Genomic DNA, 17,918 nt, shown 5'->3' with positions numbered 1-17,918 from the left:
TGGGGGTAGAGGTCCAGGGAGTTAGTGTCAAATAATTCTACCCAGGGCACCCGGCCAGGGTGTGTACAATTGCCCCCCCCCCCCCTCTCCTTCTCACTGCAATCGTCCCATTCCGCGGGTGTGCCAGTTAACCATGTGGTGACTCATACATGCAGGTGTGTGTTTGTGTGTTGTAACAGCTGTTACGATGTTTACCATGTGTTTTAGTCTTTTACACAGATACAGTAAACATATTTGTGTTGACGCACACAAACGCACTCCTACAGGTTCTCTTTCTCCTGCCCAGTGCCTCCAAGGCGGCTTCATTTTATCCTCCTTTATTGCTTTTCCACATTATCTCTCTGCCTCGACCAGTCTCTCCCTGAGGGGCAATCACTGGTGATGGACGGTATGAAAGACAACTTAAGGTAAACAAGTCTCCAACTGCAGAGCTTGATACTGCTTTACTGCCTCGTCTCAGAGAGATGAGAGAGAGGTACAGTAAACCGGGTATATCTTTAGTCACCTAATTTGAAAGGACCCAAATAGCCACCACAGCGGAAATGACCCCTACCTCCCACTGTCACACTCTAAACATGGTTCCATTACCTGCTACTATAATCACAGTCAGTATCCGTGACTATTTTCGATGGTCACAAAAAAGGTTCCAAAGGTTTGTCACATACACATGGTTAGCAGGTGTTAATGAGAGTGTAGCAAAATGCTTGTGCTTCTAGTTCCAACAGTGCAGTAGTATCTAACACTTCAATAATTCCCCATCAACTACCTAATACACACAAATCTAAAGGGGTTAATATGTACATGTAAGTATATGGATGAGCGATGGCTGAGCGGCATAGGCAAGGTGCAATAGATGGTATAAAATACGGTATACATGCGATATGAGTAATGTAAGATATGTAAACATTATTTAGAGTGGCATTGTATAAAGTGACTAGTGATCCATTTATTAAAGTGGCCAGTGATTGGGTCTCAATGTAGGCAGCAGCCTCTCTGGGTTAGTGATTGCTGTTTCGCAGTCTGATGGCCTTGAGATAGAAGCTGTTTTTGAGTCTCTCGGTCCCAGCTTTGATGCACCTGTACTGACCTCACCTTCTGGATGGTAGCGGTGTGAACAGGCAGTGGCTCGAGTGGTTGATGTCCTTGATCTTTTTGGCCTTCCTGTGAAATCGGGTGCTGTAGGTGTCATGGAGGGCAGATAGTTTGCCCCCGGTGATGCGTTGTGCAGACCTGGGTGACAAGCCAACTTTCTTCAGTCTCCTGAGGTTGAAGAGGCGCTATTGCGCTGCCTTCACCACACTGTCTGTGTGGGTGGACCATTTCAGTTTGTCTGTGATGTGTATGGCGAAGAACTTCAAACTTTCCACTTTCTCCACTGCTGTCCCTTCGATGTGGATAGGGGGGTGCTACCTCTGCTGTTTCCTGAAGTCCACGATCATCTCCTTTGTTTTGTTGACGTTGAGTGAGAGGTTGTTTTCCTGACACCACACTCCGAGTGCCCTTACCTCCTCCCTCCCTGTCTCGTTGTTGTTTGTAATCAAGCCTACTACTGTTGTCGTCTGCTAACTTGATGATTGAGTTGGAGGTGTGCATGGCCATGCAGTCATGGGTGAACAGGAAGTACAGGAGGGGGCTGAGCGCACACCCTTGTGGGGCCCCAGTGTTGAGGGTCAGTGAAGTGAAGGTGTTGTTTCCTACCTTCACCACCTGGGGGCATGGTTGAGACCCAGGGCCTCCAGCTTGATGATGAGCTTGGAGGGTACTATGGTGTTGAATGCTGAGCTGTGGTCAATGAACAGCATTCTTCCATAGGTATTCCTTTTGTCCAGATGGGATAGGTCTCATCTAACCAGCAAGCCCCCCCCACCACCACCACAATGAACTACACATCTCCCATAGTTTGTCCCATTTCGTCTTTCCCTTTTCTCAGTCGGAACACTTCTGAGGTGCTAATGGAGTCGTAATGGAGAGAGACAGACTGAGCTCTGAGGAACACGTATGGGACAATCAGGTCAGTGATTGCATTGAGGTGACCATTCACACGCAAGACCTTTTTAATTATGTTCCTTTAATTAACCAGTGAGCATTATGTCTATGTCCATTTGTCTACCCACTCGCCTTGGCAGACTAGGCTGAATACGCAGGCATTGTGTTCACTGGGCTCCGTGGTCCCTACCTCCTACTATATTTTCCATTCAGTCAAATCAATGTTTTCTCTCTTTTAGATTAGCATGATAATACCCCACGGGGGGAGGATGGTGAGGTGTCAGCACAGGGTTGCTAATCACATTAACCGTGTGCACCGCCTGGTATTATTATACTAAATGCACCATCGGTTAAACTAACAGTCTGAATTCCGGCATTATTCTCCAATATCAATGGGGTAAGAAAGGGGGAAGGAGCACAATGGCAAATTGTGGGCTATGTCTTGCTCCCTGGTGTCCACACTATTGTTCCATGGAGCTTTCCCCAGTGTAATTATGCTATGCTAATACCCTCCCCTTGGTCCCCAGTTATACCTGCATCAGGGTTGTTCAGCCTTGCAGATTAGACTATGCTATGTCACGTTGTTGTAGATGGAGTGAAACTAGACAACAACAAAAAACTGTCCTCCAGTGCCTCCTCTGAAACATGAGCATATCCTGGGCTGTTTCTCAGACACTCTCTGTGGTGGTGGGGGTTTGACAGGAAAATCATTGGCTGAGCTTGTTGCCATGGTTTCAGCGTCAGGGTCAGGTGTGTGTCAGACCACCTTGAACTCCTCCGCTGGATTGATTGTGTTGGCCTTGACAGGGTTAGACCGCTGCTCCTCCCCTTGACACGAGGACTTTCTTAAAGCCTGACACAGGCAGCACAGACAAACCCCCGTCATGGTCTGAGGAGAGCCGGGTGAGGTCAGGGGTCAGGGGTTAAGGTGGAGTTGTGGCTTGATCTGAATACTGATTGATTTTCTTTGGTTATCTGGGGAAAGGGGCCATGTTAGGAGGGAGGTCAAGTCATTTACCCTTATTCACTGTTAAGACAGAGTATGGGAATGTGGTGAAGGAATGGCGAGAGACGAGTAGTCACAACATGCCTCGCCCTTTTGCTGGACTGTGTGTGTGCTCCTTGTGATTTCACTCTCACTGACCCACAATACTACACTGACCCACAATAATTTACAGCTGAGAGGAGGAAGGACAGTTACAGGGTACTCTGTGTGCCCGATGAACATGTTCTTGGTATTCTGTAGATATGCTCATTTCTGTGGTTAGTTCTTTTAACATTTTATGTAGAGCTGAAAAACTCCCTTGCTTGTCTTGCATTTTCTCCTAGTAAAGTTGTTTTGACAATGAGATGACATGCACAAGATAGCTCTTGAGTTTAGCTTGAACTCAACTGATGATATTTTGATGTTCTTTGAGTGGCTATATTTGGCTCACATATGGATGGTTCTTCATGCATTTCTAGAAAAAGGGCTCAATTATGTGCACCAAGTTAGTCCCTTTCAAAAGTCTACATTTTAATTGACAATTTAGATGTCTCTCCTCTTCTCAAGTAATCGGAGATATCATAAAAATTGTGAAAATAGAAATTCTGGCACTCTCGCCTTAAGTAGTTTGAGGTAGTCCATGAGGTAGTTTGAACCGCAAACCGTTGCTAATATTGACTGTAACAGAAATTAGGTGAGCTTGAAACATATATGCTTGAACAACGACCATTTTGGAACCCCTGTATTAAACCTTCAAGGGGGGTTGGACAATGGCACCACCCGCAGTGACATGGTGGTCCACAGCTGTAGATGATCCCAATATCTTAATGTCGAGCCCTGATCCTGCACCCTGGTCCTGATCCTGCACCCTGGTCCTGATCCTGCACCCTGGTCCTGATCCTGCACCCTGGTCCTGATCCTGCACCCTGGTCCTGATCCTGGATAATGAGCAGCTAAGTCTTCCCGCTTTAGTCTCTGTGATTAATCAAACTACTGCCAGGTCAGTGGAGGGGACACAGGGTTTGGAAGAAATCTGTCCTCTCCTAACCTCTATCCCTTTCCTTCATCTCTTCCTCCGCTTGGCGAGATCTGTGGTTGTTGTCATTTGTGCTATTTTGCTGGTTAATGGAGGTTTTCTGGTTTCTTTGGAGATGTGGTATCTCTTTCACTGTTGAAGATCCATATTCAGAATCGATGCAGAATCGCACATGCTCATGTCAACACACGTTAACATGTCGGTGTGTGAGCTGCTTGTTTGTCCTTCCAACCATATATGGAAGCGTCTGAAAAGAGTGGAATGAAGTTGCAAATAAAACAAACATCCTGTAAAATGTTTCAGCTGCCAGAGTTGTACATGATTACGTACCAAGTTGTGATTACGAGCAGTGGATTTTGTAACGGTGTTTACATGTTATCACAGAGTTGAGAGGAAGCCCAGGCTGGACAGTTTTGTTGCCTTAGCTCTGGTGGTGGACTCGTTCATCTCTACTAATGTTACCCAATCAGAAAATATTATGCTGGCACCATTATCTCAAAGCCCTCTCAGATCTTTTTTTCCCCTACCAATTTACATTTCCTTTTTTCCTTTTTTAGGTGTTTAGCTTATGCTACTGTTATGCTGGCTTGCGTATCATACTTTTAGATTGAGGCAAGTTTTAAGGAAAATAAGATTGAGCTCCACATACGATATGGTAAGAGCCTTGAACGTTTACTGAACCCGACAGAAGCTTGCTTTTTCCCTTACTCCTGGAAAATATATTTAGAAATTGCATTGACGAGTTGATCGCAGTGCACCAATCAGATAGTATGAGCATGATCCTAACAGGTGGCTTATTGATCTGTGGTGTTGATTAAACTGTGCGACCTTCCCCTCCTTTCCGAAGGAAAATAGAACACATAGCCCTACCCTCTAAAATACACCTACTGGGCATTTGGGAGCAATTTGAAGTCTGGGACCTTTTAGTGCCTTGGAGTTAATCATGTTTTGCTGTTGAACTTGAAATGGAATTTGTTTTTCACTGCACACAAGCGCTGAATATGTTATTATTTTGTTTTGTTCTTTCTCAGGCTGTGCTTTGAAATCTGAACTGATCCATTACAGCTCTTACAGATGGCAAGTACCAGCATTCATCGATCAACATTTTGCTACAGACCAAAAAAGAGCAAAACAATAGAATATTGGCCAGAAGCCCATGCATATCACGCAACCCACAAATAGGCTGTTATTGATACACTACAGTTTAGATTTTTTCTCTTGGTGCTCTTGGCCTTTTCCCCTCATACTGGGGGCATAGATAAAATAGAAAAAGTACAAATAAACAGAGCTATTATAGAATTTGAGACAATAGAGGAACCAGCATGTGGCTGCCAGCTGGTCTGTTTTTTTCTTTTTGTCCAGTGGCTTCTTTTTTTAACATGTCTTTACAGGTTGAACTACCTGCTGTGTTTTTGGGGAACTAGGTCACATACACGACCTTGACTATTTGTCTAGGATAGATAAGGTCCTAGTTTTGGATTTAGGCCAATGCTCTAATCATGGCCCCAAAAATGTTCAATCGCAGATGATTTTGACCGACCAAGTTCAGTCTGACTATAAATAGCCACTGCAATGGGAGGGAAAATGCACTTTCTTGAGGCTCTGCTGAATCGACTGGCAGAAGGAATTTTCCAGAACAATGACCAGGTTAATGTGTTTACAAAATGTTAATTGTGATTGATGGCCCTCATGTTAAGCAAGGCCTTGTCCTGATTTGGGATTTCAGTAGAGTACGTTTTTGTGGCCAAGGACTTGGATAACCCTCATAATGTGCTATAATTCACAACATGAACCGTGTACTGCAAGAGCATAGACATGCTCTGGCATCATTTAAAAGATTTGACCTAAATCTAGGTGTCAGCCTATCCAGAGGAACAACATCACTTACTAAACCAACAGGTTGCTTTTTTTCATTGTTTGAAAGATCTCTTTGCCATATTGTCAGAGTGGAGAATTCAAAGAGAGAAATCCAAAGCTTTCTCAAACCGCTCTGTGCTGAAAGGGGAACTGGCAAAGTGAAGCCTAATTCTCTTTAAGCAGATTGCCAGAACAGATTGTGTTCTGAGATGCCCTGTGATTTGGCCATCTCCAACTCTCTCTAGGATTTGTCAACAGATTTTATTCATAATCTGCCCATTATCAATGTAAACTAAGTGCAATTTTGTTAACTTCCCTTTCTCTGAATAGAGAAGAATCTGTAAAGAAACTTGTCCTCTTCTGCTTTGTTAGTCAATGGAATTTCTCTTCTGACATCTTAAGCACAGGACATTTAAATGTCTCTTTTTTTTTTTTGCTGCTCGGGTCTTTCCTTTACTTCAATAATCATTGTTTGCCTTCCACTATAAACCTGGCTATATTATTGAGAGGGGTATCGAACATACGAATCCTGCCCACGGGTGGTTTGAGTAAAAAAAAAATATATATATATAATAATTTGAACGGTAGTATATATATTTTGGGGTCACTTATAAATGTCATTGTTTTTTAAATAAAAGCAAAGAAAATGTCCATTAAAATAACATAAAATTGATCAGAAATACAGAGTAGACATTGTTAATGTTGTAAATGACTGGAAACGGCAGATTTCTTTATGGAATATCTACAGTCGTCGCCAAAAGTTTTGAGAATGACACAAATATTAATTTCCACAAAGTTTGCTGCTTCAGTGTCTTTTAGATATTTTTGTCAGATGTTACTATGGAATACTGAAGTATAATTACAAGCATTTCATAAGTGTCAACGGCTTTTATTGACAATTACATGAAGTTGATGCAGAGTCAATATTTGCAGTGTTGACCCTTCTTTTTCAAGACCTCTGCAATCCGCCCTGGCATGCTGTCAATGAACTTCTGGGCCACATCCTGACTGATGGCAGCCCATTCTTGCATAATCAATGCTTGGAGTTTGTCAGAATTTGTGGGTTTTTGTTTGTCCACCTGCCTCCTTGAGGATTGACCACAAGTTCTCAATGGGATTAAGGTCTGGGGAGTTTCCTGGCCATGGACCCAAAATATCGATGTTTTGTTCCCCGAGCCACTTAGTAATCACTTTTGCCTTATGGCAAGGTGCTCCATCATGCTGGAAAAGGCATTGTTCGTCACCAAACTGATCCTGGATGGTTGGGAGAAGTTGCTCTCGGAGGATGTGTTGGTACCATTCTTTATTCATGGCTGTGTGCTTAGGCAAAATTGTGAGTGAGCCCATTCCCTTGGCAGAAGCAACCCCACACATGAATGGTCTCAGGATGCTTTACTGTTGGCATGACACAGGACTGATGGTAGCGCTCACCTTGTCTTCTCCGGACAAGCTTTTTTCCGGATGCCTCAAACAATCGGAACGGGGATTCATCAGAGAAAATGACTTTACCCGAGTCCTCAGCAGTCCAATCCCTGTACCTTTTGCAGAATATCAGTCTGTTCCTGATGTTTTTCCTGGAGAGAAGTGGCTTCTTTGCTGCCCTTCTTGACACCAGGCCATCCTCCAAAAGTCTTCGCCTCACTGTGCGTGCAAATGCACTCACACCTGCCTGCTGCCATTCCTGAGCAAGCTCTGTACTGGTGGTGCCCCGATCCCGCAGCTGAATCAACTTTGGGAGACGGTCCTGGCGCTTGCTGGACTTTCTTGGGCGCCCTGAAGCCTTCTTCACAACAATTGAACCGCTCTCCTTGAAGTTCTTGATGATCTGATAAATGTTTGATTTAGGTGCAATCTTACTGGCAGGAATATCCTTGCCTGTGAAGCCCGTTTTGTGCAAAGCAATGATGACGGCACGTGTTTCCTTGCAGGTAACCATGGTTGACAGAGGAAAAACAATGATTCCAAGCACCACCCTCCTTTTGAAACTTCCTGTCTGTTATTCGAACTCAATCAGCATGACAGAGTGATCTCCAGCCTTGTCCTCGTCAACACTCACACCTGTGTTAACAAGAGAATCACTGACATGTCAGCTGGTCCTTTTGTGGCAGGGCTGAAATGCAGTGGAAATGTTTTTTGGGGATTCAGTTCATTTGCATGGCAAAGAGGGACTTTGCAATTAATCTGATCACTCTTCATAACATTCTGGAGTATATGCAAATTGCAATCATACAAACTGAGGCAGCAGACTTTGTGAAAATGAATATTTGTGTCATTCTCAACTTTTGGCCACGACTGTACATAGATGTCCAGAGGCCCATTATCAGCAACCATCACTCCTGTGTTCCAATGGCACGTTGTGTTAGCTAATCCAAGTTTTTCATTTAAAAAGGCTAATTGATCATTAGAAAACCCTTTTGAAATTGTTAGCACAGCTGAAAACTGTTGTTCTGATTTAAAGAAGCAATAAAACTAGCTTCTTTAGACTAGTTGAGAATCTGGAGCATCAGCATTTGTGGGTTCGATTACAGGCTCAAAATGGCCAGAAACAAATAACTTTCTTTTGAAACTCATCAGTCTTTTCTTGTTCTGAGAAATGAAGGTTATTCCATGAGAGAAATTGCCAAGAAACTGAAGATCTCGTACAACGCTGTGTACTACTCCCTTCACAGAACAGTGCAAACTGGCTCTAACCAAGTAGAAAGAGGAGTGGGAGGCCCTGGTGCACAACTGAGCAAGAGGACAAGTACATTAGAGTGTCTAGTTTGAGAAAGACGCCTCAAGTTCTCAACTGGCACCTTCATTAAATAGTATCCGCAAAACACCAGTCTCAACGTCAACAGTGAAGAGGCGACTCCGGGATGCTGGCTTTCTAGGCAGTGTTGCAAAGAAAAAGCCATGTCTCAGACTGGCCAATAACAAGAAAATATTAAGATGGACAAAAGAACACAGACAATGGACAGAGGAAAATTGGGGGGAAAATGTTATGGACAGACGAATCTAAGTTTGAGGTGTTCGGATCACAAAGAAGAACATTCGTGAGACTCCGAAAAAATCAAAATATGCCGGAGGAGTGCTTGACGCCATCTGTCAAGGATGGTGGAGGCAATGTGATGGTCTGGGGGTGCTTTGGTGCTGGTAAAGTGGGAGATTTGTATAGGGTAAAAGGGATCTTGAAGGAGGAAGGCTATCACTCCATTTTGCAACGCCATACCATGTGGACGGTGCTTAATTGGAGCCAATTTCCTCCTACAACAGGATAATGACCCAAACTGTAATAACTATTTAGGGAAGAAGCAGTCAGCTGGTATTCTATCTATACTGGAGTGGCCAGCACAGTCACCGGATCTCCAACCTATTGAGCTGTTGTGGGAGCAGCTTGAGCGTATGGTACGTAAGAAGCGCCCATCAAGTCAATCCAATTTGTGGGAGGTGCTTCAGGAAGCATGGGGTGAAATCTCTTCAGATTACCTCAACAAATTGACAACTAGAATGCCAAAGGTCTGCAAGGCTGTAATTGCTGCAAATGGAGGATTCTTTAACGAAAGCAAAGTTTGAAGGACACAATTATTATTTCAACTAAAAATCATTATTTATAACCTTGTCAACGTCTTGTCTATATTTCCTATTCATTTTGCAAATCATTTCATGTATGTTTCCATGGAAAATAAGGACATTTCTAAGTGACCCCAAACTTTTGAACGGGTGTGTGTGTGTTAGCTCAACCGTCCCATGGGGGACCCACCGATCCTGGGACGGTTGAGTTAATGTAGGCTAATGCGATTAGCATGAGGTTGTAAGTAACAAGAACATTTCCCAGGACATAGACATATCTGATATTGTCAGAATGCTTAAATTCTTGTTAATCTAACTGCACTGTCCAATTTGCAGTAGCTATTACAGTGAAATAATACCATGCTATTGTTTGAGGAGAGTGCACAGTTATGAACTTAAAGTTAATAAACCAACTTTGGCACATTTGGGCAGTCTTGATACATTTTTTTTTAACAGAAATGCAATGGTTCTTTGGCTCAGTCTACACAAACCTAAATTGCGTCTGGGCTGGAATAATACATTATGGCCCTTCTCTTGCATTTCAAAGATGATGGTACAAAATAATACAAAAAAACGCACGTTTTTTTTCTTTGTATTATCTTTAACCAGATCTAATGTGTTATATTCTCCTACATTAATTTCACATTTCCACAAACTTCAAAGTGTTTCCTTTCAAATGGTATCAAGAATATGCATATCCTTGCTTCAAATCCTGAGCTACAGGCAGTTAGATTTGGGTATGTCATTTTAGGTGAAAATTGGGGGGAAAAGGGGTGGATCCTTAAAAGGGTAGATGTATAAATGTATACTTTTTTTAAATGACTTAAACCAACTGTGTAGAAATGATAATAGCCCTTCATTCATACAGTTTCTTGACTGTCCAGTTCTAATATTATTGACCTGCTGCATCTTGTTTTTAAGAAGTAGTCCACTTGTTAATATAATTGTGTCGGTGTTCTAAAGGAACTTTGGGAACCCTGCTTCACAATATATTAATTCATCCATGACAGCGGCAGAGGGATTTGATTGATGTGACATGCAGGACCTCCGAGGTGTGAAGATCTTAATTTACGCTAAAAGCCCTATTTTTGATTAAAATTACCAAATGGAGCAGATGGTCTAGCCAAGAAATAGAACATTACATATGGTGAATGTCTGACTGTAAGTCAATCTTGAAATTGCCCCTGTTTTAAATAATTATTATTTTTGTTTTTGTTTAGATTGTGGATGTCTTCACTCGGGGTGGCGATCCTAACCAGCTAGTGCCAATCATCTATCCGTGTCAGCTGGCTGAATCTCTGCAGTCAAATTTGTCGAAAGTTTAAGGTAAGACTGCCGTGAATTTTAATTGCAGTGAGATGAATGTTGATTTGGAGTTATAGCTCTGGCTATGAACGTTCTTCTTACTGTTTGATCTTGAATAATTCTGGATAAGAGTGGTTTGATGGGATGGGTGAAAGGTCTGCTGGCTGGAGGCACCCAGTGACAGATTGATAAATGGAAGCAGTGTGAAAGGTTATTAAGCCACTTTTTAAATTCCTGTAATTACCTATATTATTCATTAGATTTTATACAATATTTTAATCAATCTGCAGAGCTGAGTAATTTTCATGGGCAAATGTAGGGGGTAACTCCTCTTCATAACTTTGAAATATCCTTGCTTTTTGTTTTTGTAGAAGTAGATTAGACATATATTATCATGTTATGCGTTTATTAGCGTGACAATAGCAGATTGAGGAATAGGCCGTGATGGAAAGTGGCTTAAATTGCGTTATGGCCAACCCGCCAGTCATGCGGGTATTGAAAAAACAACTGCATAGATTCCCCTAGCGACTGTAGCCTAGATGAAGAGGCATCCTGTCTAGTCTGACAGTCCCTGGCGACCATGACCATGGACAGTAGAGGACAGGGCCAAGGTGTGCTGGTGACAGGCCATCTCACGGGATGGGTCTAAACAGATGGTTGGCCAGATGCAATCTAGCTGTGACCTTGGACCAATCTGAGGGTAGAACCAGTGCAAATTGCAAATGTCTAAAAAAAACATGTCCATAATATCAGTCTAAGACCCATTTTACAGTACTTTGTTATTGTTTGGTGATGGTTAGTGAGTGATTTACATTTATTTTACATTTTGAGGACATACAGGTATAATTATAGCAATTTCTGCACATATGCAGTCTTTGGGGAGTGTGTCCTTCTATTGCTTAAACAGCAGCTTCTCTCTTCTCAATAATTCCCATCTCACCTGCCACTTGACCATCCAGGGCTCTCAGAGGAGATGCCCCAACCCTGGCCCAATTCAAACAGCCAGATCCAGAAATCGAGTGAGAGGAACCTGGGGAATGACTGCCACATCAGCCCAACACTCGCCAGCCCTGTAGAGTGATTTAAGAGCAGTGAAGGGAGGGGCAGGACAAGAGCTGTATGTGGGATTGGGGACTGGGGGTGAGGTTAGAGGTGTCAGGCGTATAATTGGGGTGAGGAGATCTCGGGGTAGATAGAGAGAAGCTTTATTAAGTCAGTTGAACTCGGATGTGGCCCGTCCACCTTGCTTTCCCACACACCCACACATACAGGCCAATCTTCCATTTCCACAAGAGAGACTGTTCAACAAAGACATAGAGGGCAAACTCCTCAGGCTCCTTTCAATCAGATAAAAGACAAAGACCTCATTAATCTACAAATGCTAGTGGGAAAGCTATCTATGGTCCTGTGTCCAAATGGTTGACACAGTTCCAGTTGAAAACATATGCTTCTGTCAGATAGTTATGTTTTAAGGACTGATTTAGTTAATATGCAAGTGTGTTCAGTAGTTTCAGGGCTTTTTTATTTGTTTCAAAGCCAGATTGACGCGACACTTTTTCAGTGACGTCATCAGTTGGAGAAATGTGTTTTTATTTTCTTCAAACAGTAAATGCTAAATTGTTAATGCTCGATCATTGAAGTCTCTCCTTCGCTCAGGCTCTTATTCTGCTATGCCCTGTAGAGGCTTGTTTTTCAAAGCCACTGTGAAGGAGAGGGACATTGACAGCCTGGACACAGCTCTCTTTTCCTGAGAAAATAGTTTTAGACTCTGAGCAGCAAAACAAGAGAAAGTTGATGCGGAGAGGTCACAGGCAGAATTAGCTGCTCCCTCAGTTCCTCCCAATACAAATTGGTTTCCGAGGAACTCAAGAAAGAGGCTGGCTCCTTGTTCTCTGCTTCCTTAGTAGCTTGTTAATCCCCAGCTCTGTCCGGAGGGGAAATGGTTGCGCACACACTACCCCCCAAAAACGACCCCCTGTCCTCCTACCCAATCCTACAGGGACTTGCTAATCCTGTGCCTGGTCATGGTGGGGAGATTGCTGGCTTTTCAAAGCCCGTCTCTGGCCAGACTTCAAAGTCACAGCGATACAAGACTTGAGAAAGTGGGCTTGGTGAATGAGGTCCGCTGAGAGCAAACCTGCTCTGAGGGTCACCTCAAATGTTACCTATGCACTTTCCCCAAGGCACCACTGAGAAGTTCAGTCTCGAGGGGATGGCTTTCTTGATTGGGGTACTGGATGGGGGATAGCTGGTGTGTGGAGGCCCTCTCTGGCCATAACTTGTGAAACCTGACAGAAGGATGGCAGGGCTGTGAAGCTATTTTTCCCAATTTGAAGAGCTGCTGCCAAATTGAAAGGTACCATTTCAAGTGAAATACAGGGAAAAAATAAATACATGGGAAACCCTTCTCTCCCTTCATTTTAAGTCTTTTTCATTCTTGAACTGACAAACTCCTAATTCTGAATATGGGCATTTTGATTGATCCTTATCATTTATAGTGATGATGATGATACATTTGCTTTGTGCCAATCTTGTCAGATTATGTTCATTGAGCTGTCATAACAAGTCTATCTATGTATAGGATGTATCGTGGGTCAGGATTTTGGCTCTGGATGTATTAATTGTGAGACATCTCACTGTTTATAATTTTACAGCTCCTTTGCCAAGAATCACTCCAATTACTACCATGTACATTATTTTTGGGTCCTCATACTCAGTTAGATTCTCAGATAAGAATTTTCTTGATTGGAGCAGCAAGGATTCATGTCAGCTTAGTAGGATTTTCAGGGTCATTGCACTTACTATTTTTTTGTGATCAACAGTAGTTTACTGTCTTAACAAGCCTGTGATAATAATTTTGTTAGTATGCATTTTCTCTGAGTTTTCTGTTCAGCATCTGTTGCCCTTTCTTAGAAATTATTTAACACAATACCATACTTGTTATTTCAATTGGCATGACTAATCTTGTGGGCTTCAAATTCAAAGCATTTAAGTACAAATGTTTGTACCCATGTGCTTGTTAGTCCTACCAAGTGGAAATCCAGTTTTCGAAAATATTTGTCCTCGTTTTGTCATCCTCTTGAGTTATTTGTCTCGTTACTTAAATGTAATCAGAAGTCTTTGTTGCTTGGACGGTTGAGAGGGCTTGCTCAATTTAGACCCTTGATTAGAATAAAGGAATGATTACAGCGAAGGACTCCTTACTCCTGATAACTTGCCTGCTCGCTTGTTTAACGAATGCAGCGTGCCCGTGCAACCTGGCAATTAGCTTAAGTGAACTCCCCCGGCTCCAGATGATGCTTTTTGCCTTCCCGAACAGGAAAGTGCTGGGATGGCAAGTGGGATTCAGCCCCAATGCTCAGAGAGCTTTGCCCTGGGCTAACCCAGTGTAAGAGGTTAGCAAGGTTTAGTAGAATAATGAGGAGGTTCTGTTAACTACGGAAACATTAGTAGATGTGATTTTTACAATTCATTGAGCTTATTCAATTAGCAAACCCTAGCCTATTATTTAGTGCAGATCTTTCTCTACAGATTGATTTACATACCTTTTCCCTCCTTTGTTAGGTGATAAAAATACTTTATTTCTAAAGTGGTTCGTCCTTTAAAAGTTGCAGCGTACTGCAGCACAGCTTGCATGGTGCCGCAAAATTCTATGGCATGTTATTTAAGTGTCAGCCATTGTAAACATTAAAGCTAGTTAGTGCTAGTTTGACCACCAGAGGGCATCTTTGAGAATAATTTGATAGCCTTCAATAGTGGCTGTACTAGAGAATTTAAAACCTTTTTTTGTAAGAACATAGTATATGGGCCTGATTTTAAGAAATGTTGCTTAATTCATTTGATTAATATTATGGTGTTTCTATTCCAAGAACAACCCTCTGGGTTTCCGTTAGGATGGAACGGAAAATATGGCGCTGTACAATGTGACGGTCGGGAGTAGGCTACAGTACTGGGCTATTTAGCTAAAGAATCCCTGTGTCGTGCGGGAGACCGGGGTTCACTTCCCTGATGGGGAAGAAGGTGTAGGCTGTCCTTGTAAATTAATAATTTATTCTTAACTGACTTGCCTAGTTAAATAAAGGTTACACTAAGGGTGTAGGAATGTTATGCTCTAATTGTATAATTGTAGTCTAAACAATACCCAAATGGAGATTCAGTGAAAATTAACATCTCATTAATTTATCAAGACCAGTTCCCATGCTTCTCTCAGAGCAGAGCGAAACGGTGCTAAAATAGTTGTAGGTTATGGCTTCAAATCCTATTGCTTCTAACTTCAATATGCTCTTTAAATAAATAAGACCTACACCACTTTGAACAGCACATTACTCAACACTAGTGAGACTCATGTTGCCTACGGTAGGTCTACAGTATATCGAAAAATACTGTATCATGCTGTACCAGGCGGTGATACAGCCCAACAGGATGCTCTCGATTGTGCATCTGTAGAAGTTTGTGAGTGCTTTTGGTGACGAGCCAAATTTCTTCAGCCTCCTGAGGTTGAAGAGACGCTGCTGCGCCTTCTTCACAACGCTATCTGTGTGGGTGGACCAATTCAGTTTGTCCGTGATGTGTACGCCGAGGAACTTAACTTACTGCCCTCTCCACTACTGTCCCATCGATGTGGATAGGGGGGTGCTCCCTCTGCTGTTTCCTGAAGTCCACAATCATCTCCTTTGTTTTGTTGACGTTGAGTGTGAGGTTATCTTCCTGACACCACACTCCGAGGGCCCTCACCTCCTCCCTGTAGGCCGTCTCGTCGTTGTTGGTAATCAAGCCTACTACTGTAGTGTTGTCCGCAAACTTGATGATTTGAGTTGGAAGCGTGCATGGCCACGCAGTCATGGGTGAACAGGGAGTACAGGAGAGGGCTCAGAACGCACCCTTGTGGGGCCCCAGTGTTGAGGATCAGCGGGGTGGAGATGTTGTTACCTACCCTCACCACTGTGTTTTGCAGTGTATTCTGTCCAGCGTCCACAAAAACAGTGCCTACCCTTTGCAGGGAGCTGGAGAGAGCGTGTATTGATCTGGCCATGAGACGGATGGTTTATGTGAAAGATTGATACTGTAAGCAGCAATGGACTTGGAGCTGTCTGCCTAATGTGGAAGAACCAGTTTGATCAGCGATACTGACAGGGGAGCAGGGCTCGGAGATTTACAGTGGCAGGTTGTTTTCCACTGAGCTGGGTTGTTTTTCCTCCTCCTTTATTCCTTCTTTATCTGTCAAGGGACTTCTGGGTTATTACAATGTGAAGACTGTTGGTGTTTTCAGTAGATCACAAAACCCCCAATCAGAATTTCTCTTGGAAATTACATGGTGGAGCTGGATGGTTTTGTCCAGTGAAGCATTTGTTAGCGTTGAGGGGGATGTTTACTGGTAGTGGTATCATGCTGTGACTGCTGCAGCAGGCTACAAGTTCTATCTCATTGACTCTCCTATTTAATATAATTGATGTTTAGAAATTCCCTAGGTACGGCATTACAGGGATTGCTGTATTAATTGCCAACGTATGTCTTCTAAATAGGTAATTGCAAGCCATTTGCTGGAATATAAATGCACTCTGCTTGTGTTTAATGGAGTTTATTTATATGGAAGTACTACAGGCCCATTTCATTAATAAATACAGACAATAAAATAGTTGCTTTCCCTTACTTGACCTCTCGCCACATTTGTTCGACTCCTCCCATTCAGTTCCATAAGTACGTGGCTGTGCATTTCAAGGACATTTCATATTTCATATTTCCGTGTTTATAATGCATGTCATTATATTACCTTTTCTACCGAACCACAACCTTGCATTTTTGCAGCCAATTGAGTTTGTAGTGCAATCCGGAGGTTCCCATTCTTATCACAAACCTTCCCTCCCCCACTGCCGTTTGTCTGTCCCATGATGAATGACCTCTCTATGGATGCCGACACCGGTGGATTGGACATGGTCACTAAACCTCTTGGTCCGGAGTCCCCTCCCCATACTCAATATTATCGACTTGCTCATAGCCCTTGCTCCCTATGTGGGTGGGCGAAATGATCTTCCACCAGGGCCCCCGTCCCTTCCTGCATTCAATATCCAATTTCTTCCAGATCATGTACAGTGCCTATAGAGGTCTACACCCCCTTGAAGTTTTTCACCTTTTGTTCCATTACAAAGTGGGATTGAAATAGATTGAACTGTTCTTTTTTTTTGTCATTGATCTACACAATACTCCATAATGTCTAATTAATACAAATTCTATCACAAAAAAATTGTCGTTGCATAAGTATTGACTCCCTTTGTTTAGGTAAGCCTAAAATGAGTTGAGAAGTACAATTTGGCTTAACAAATCACATAAGTTATATGATCTGTCCTCCATACATACAACATCTAAGGTCCCACAGTCAGGTATTGAGTTTCAAGCACAGATTCAAGTACAAAGACGACAGAGCTTTCCGAAATCCTTATAGAGAAGGGCAGTGATTGTTACATGGGTAACTATAACAAATCAGACAGTGAATATATATATTTAAGCATGGTGAAGTTAATAATTATGCTGTGGGTGATGTATTAAACCACCCAGACACGTCAAAAATCAAATCCAAATCAAATGTATTTATAAAGCCCTTCTTACATCAGCTGACATCTCAGTCCTGTACAGAAACCCAGCCTAAAACCCCAAACAGCAAGCAATGCAGGTGTAGAAGCACGGTGGCTAGGAAAAACTCCCTAGAAAGGCCAGAACCTAGGAAGGAACCTAGAGAGGAACCAGGCTATGAGGGGTGGCCAGTCCTCTTCTGGCTGTGCCAGGTGGAGATTATAACAGAACATGGCCAAGATGTTCAAATGTTCATAGATGACCAGCAGGGTCAAATAATAATAATAATAATAATAACAGTGGTTGTCGAGGGTGCAACAGGTCAGCACCTCAGGAGTAAATATCAGTTGGCTTTTCATAGCCGATCATTCAGAGTATCTCTACCGCTCCTGCTGTCTCTAGAGAGTTGTAAACAGCAGGTCTGCGACAGGTAGCACGTCCGGTGAACAGGTCAGGGTTCCATAGCTGCAGGCAGAACAGTTGAAACTGGAGCAGCAGCATGGCCAGGTGGACTGGGGACAGCAAGGAATCATCAGGCCAGGTAGTCCTGAGGCATGGTCCTAATGCAGTTGTCCTTCTGAACTGAGCTGCATGACAAGAACAAAACTGCTTGGGGATGTCACCATGAAG

General features: G+C 42.9%; 1 protein-coding gene across 5 annotated transcripts in view; it reads left to right on the top strand.

The window, feature by feature from the left end:
• The window catches only part of LOC139564013 (semaphorin-6D-like), a 151,345-nt gene that overhangs the window by 12,492 nt on the left and 120,935 nt on the right, over positions 1-17,918 (top strand). For all 5 annotated transcript variants that reach the window (XM_071383145.1, XM_071383148.1, XM_071383147.1 and 2 more), the window contains exon 2: positions 10,637-10,742. The gene's annotated coding sequence lies outside the window, so the exon portion shown is untranslated. The remainder of the gene's footprint in view (positions 1-10,636; positions 10,743-17,918) is intronic.

The sequence above is a fragment of the Salvelinus alpinus genome, chromosome 35 (assembly GCF_045679555.1).
Source record: "Salvelinus alpinus chromosome 35, SLU_Salpinus.1, whole genome shotgun sequence".
Classification (NCBI taxonomy): Eukaryota; Metazoa; Chordata; class Actinopteri; order Salmoniformes; family Salmonidae; genus Salvelinus; species Salvelinus alpinus.
The sequence above is the reverse complement of the archived record's forward strand: the minus strand, read 5'-3'. Positions and strand labels throughout refer to the sequence as shown.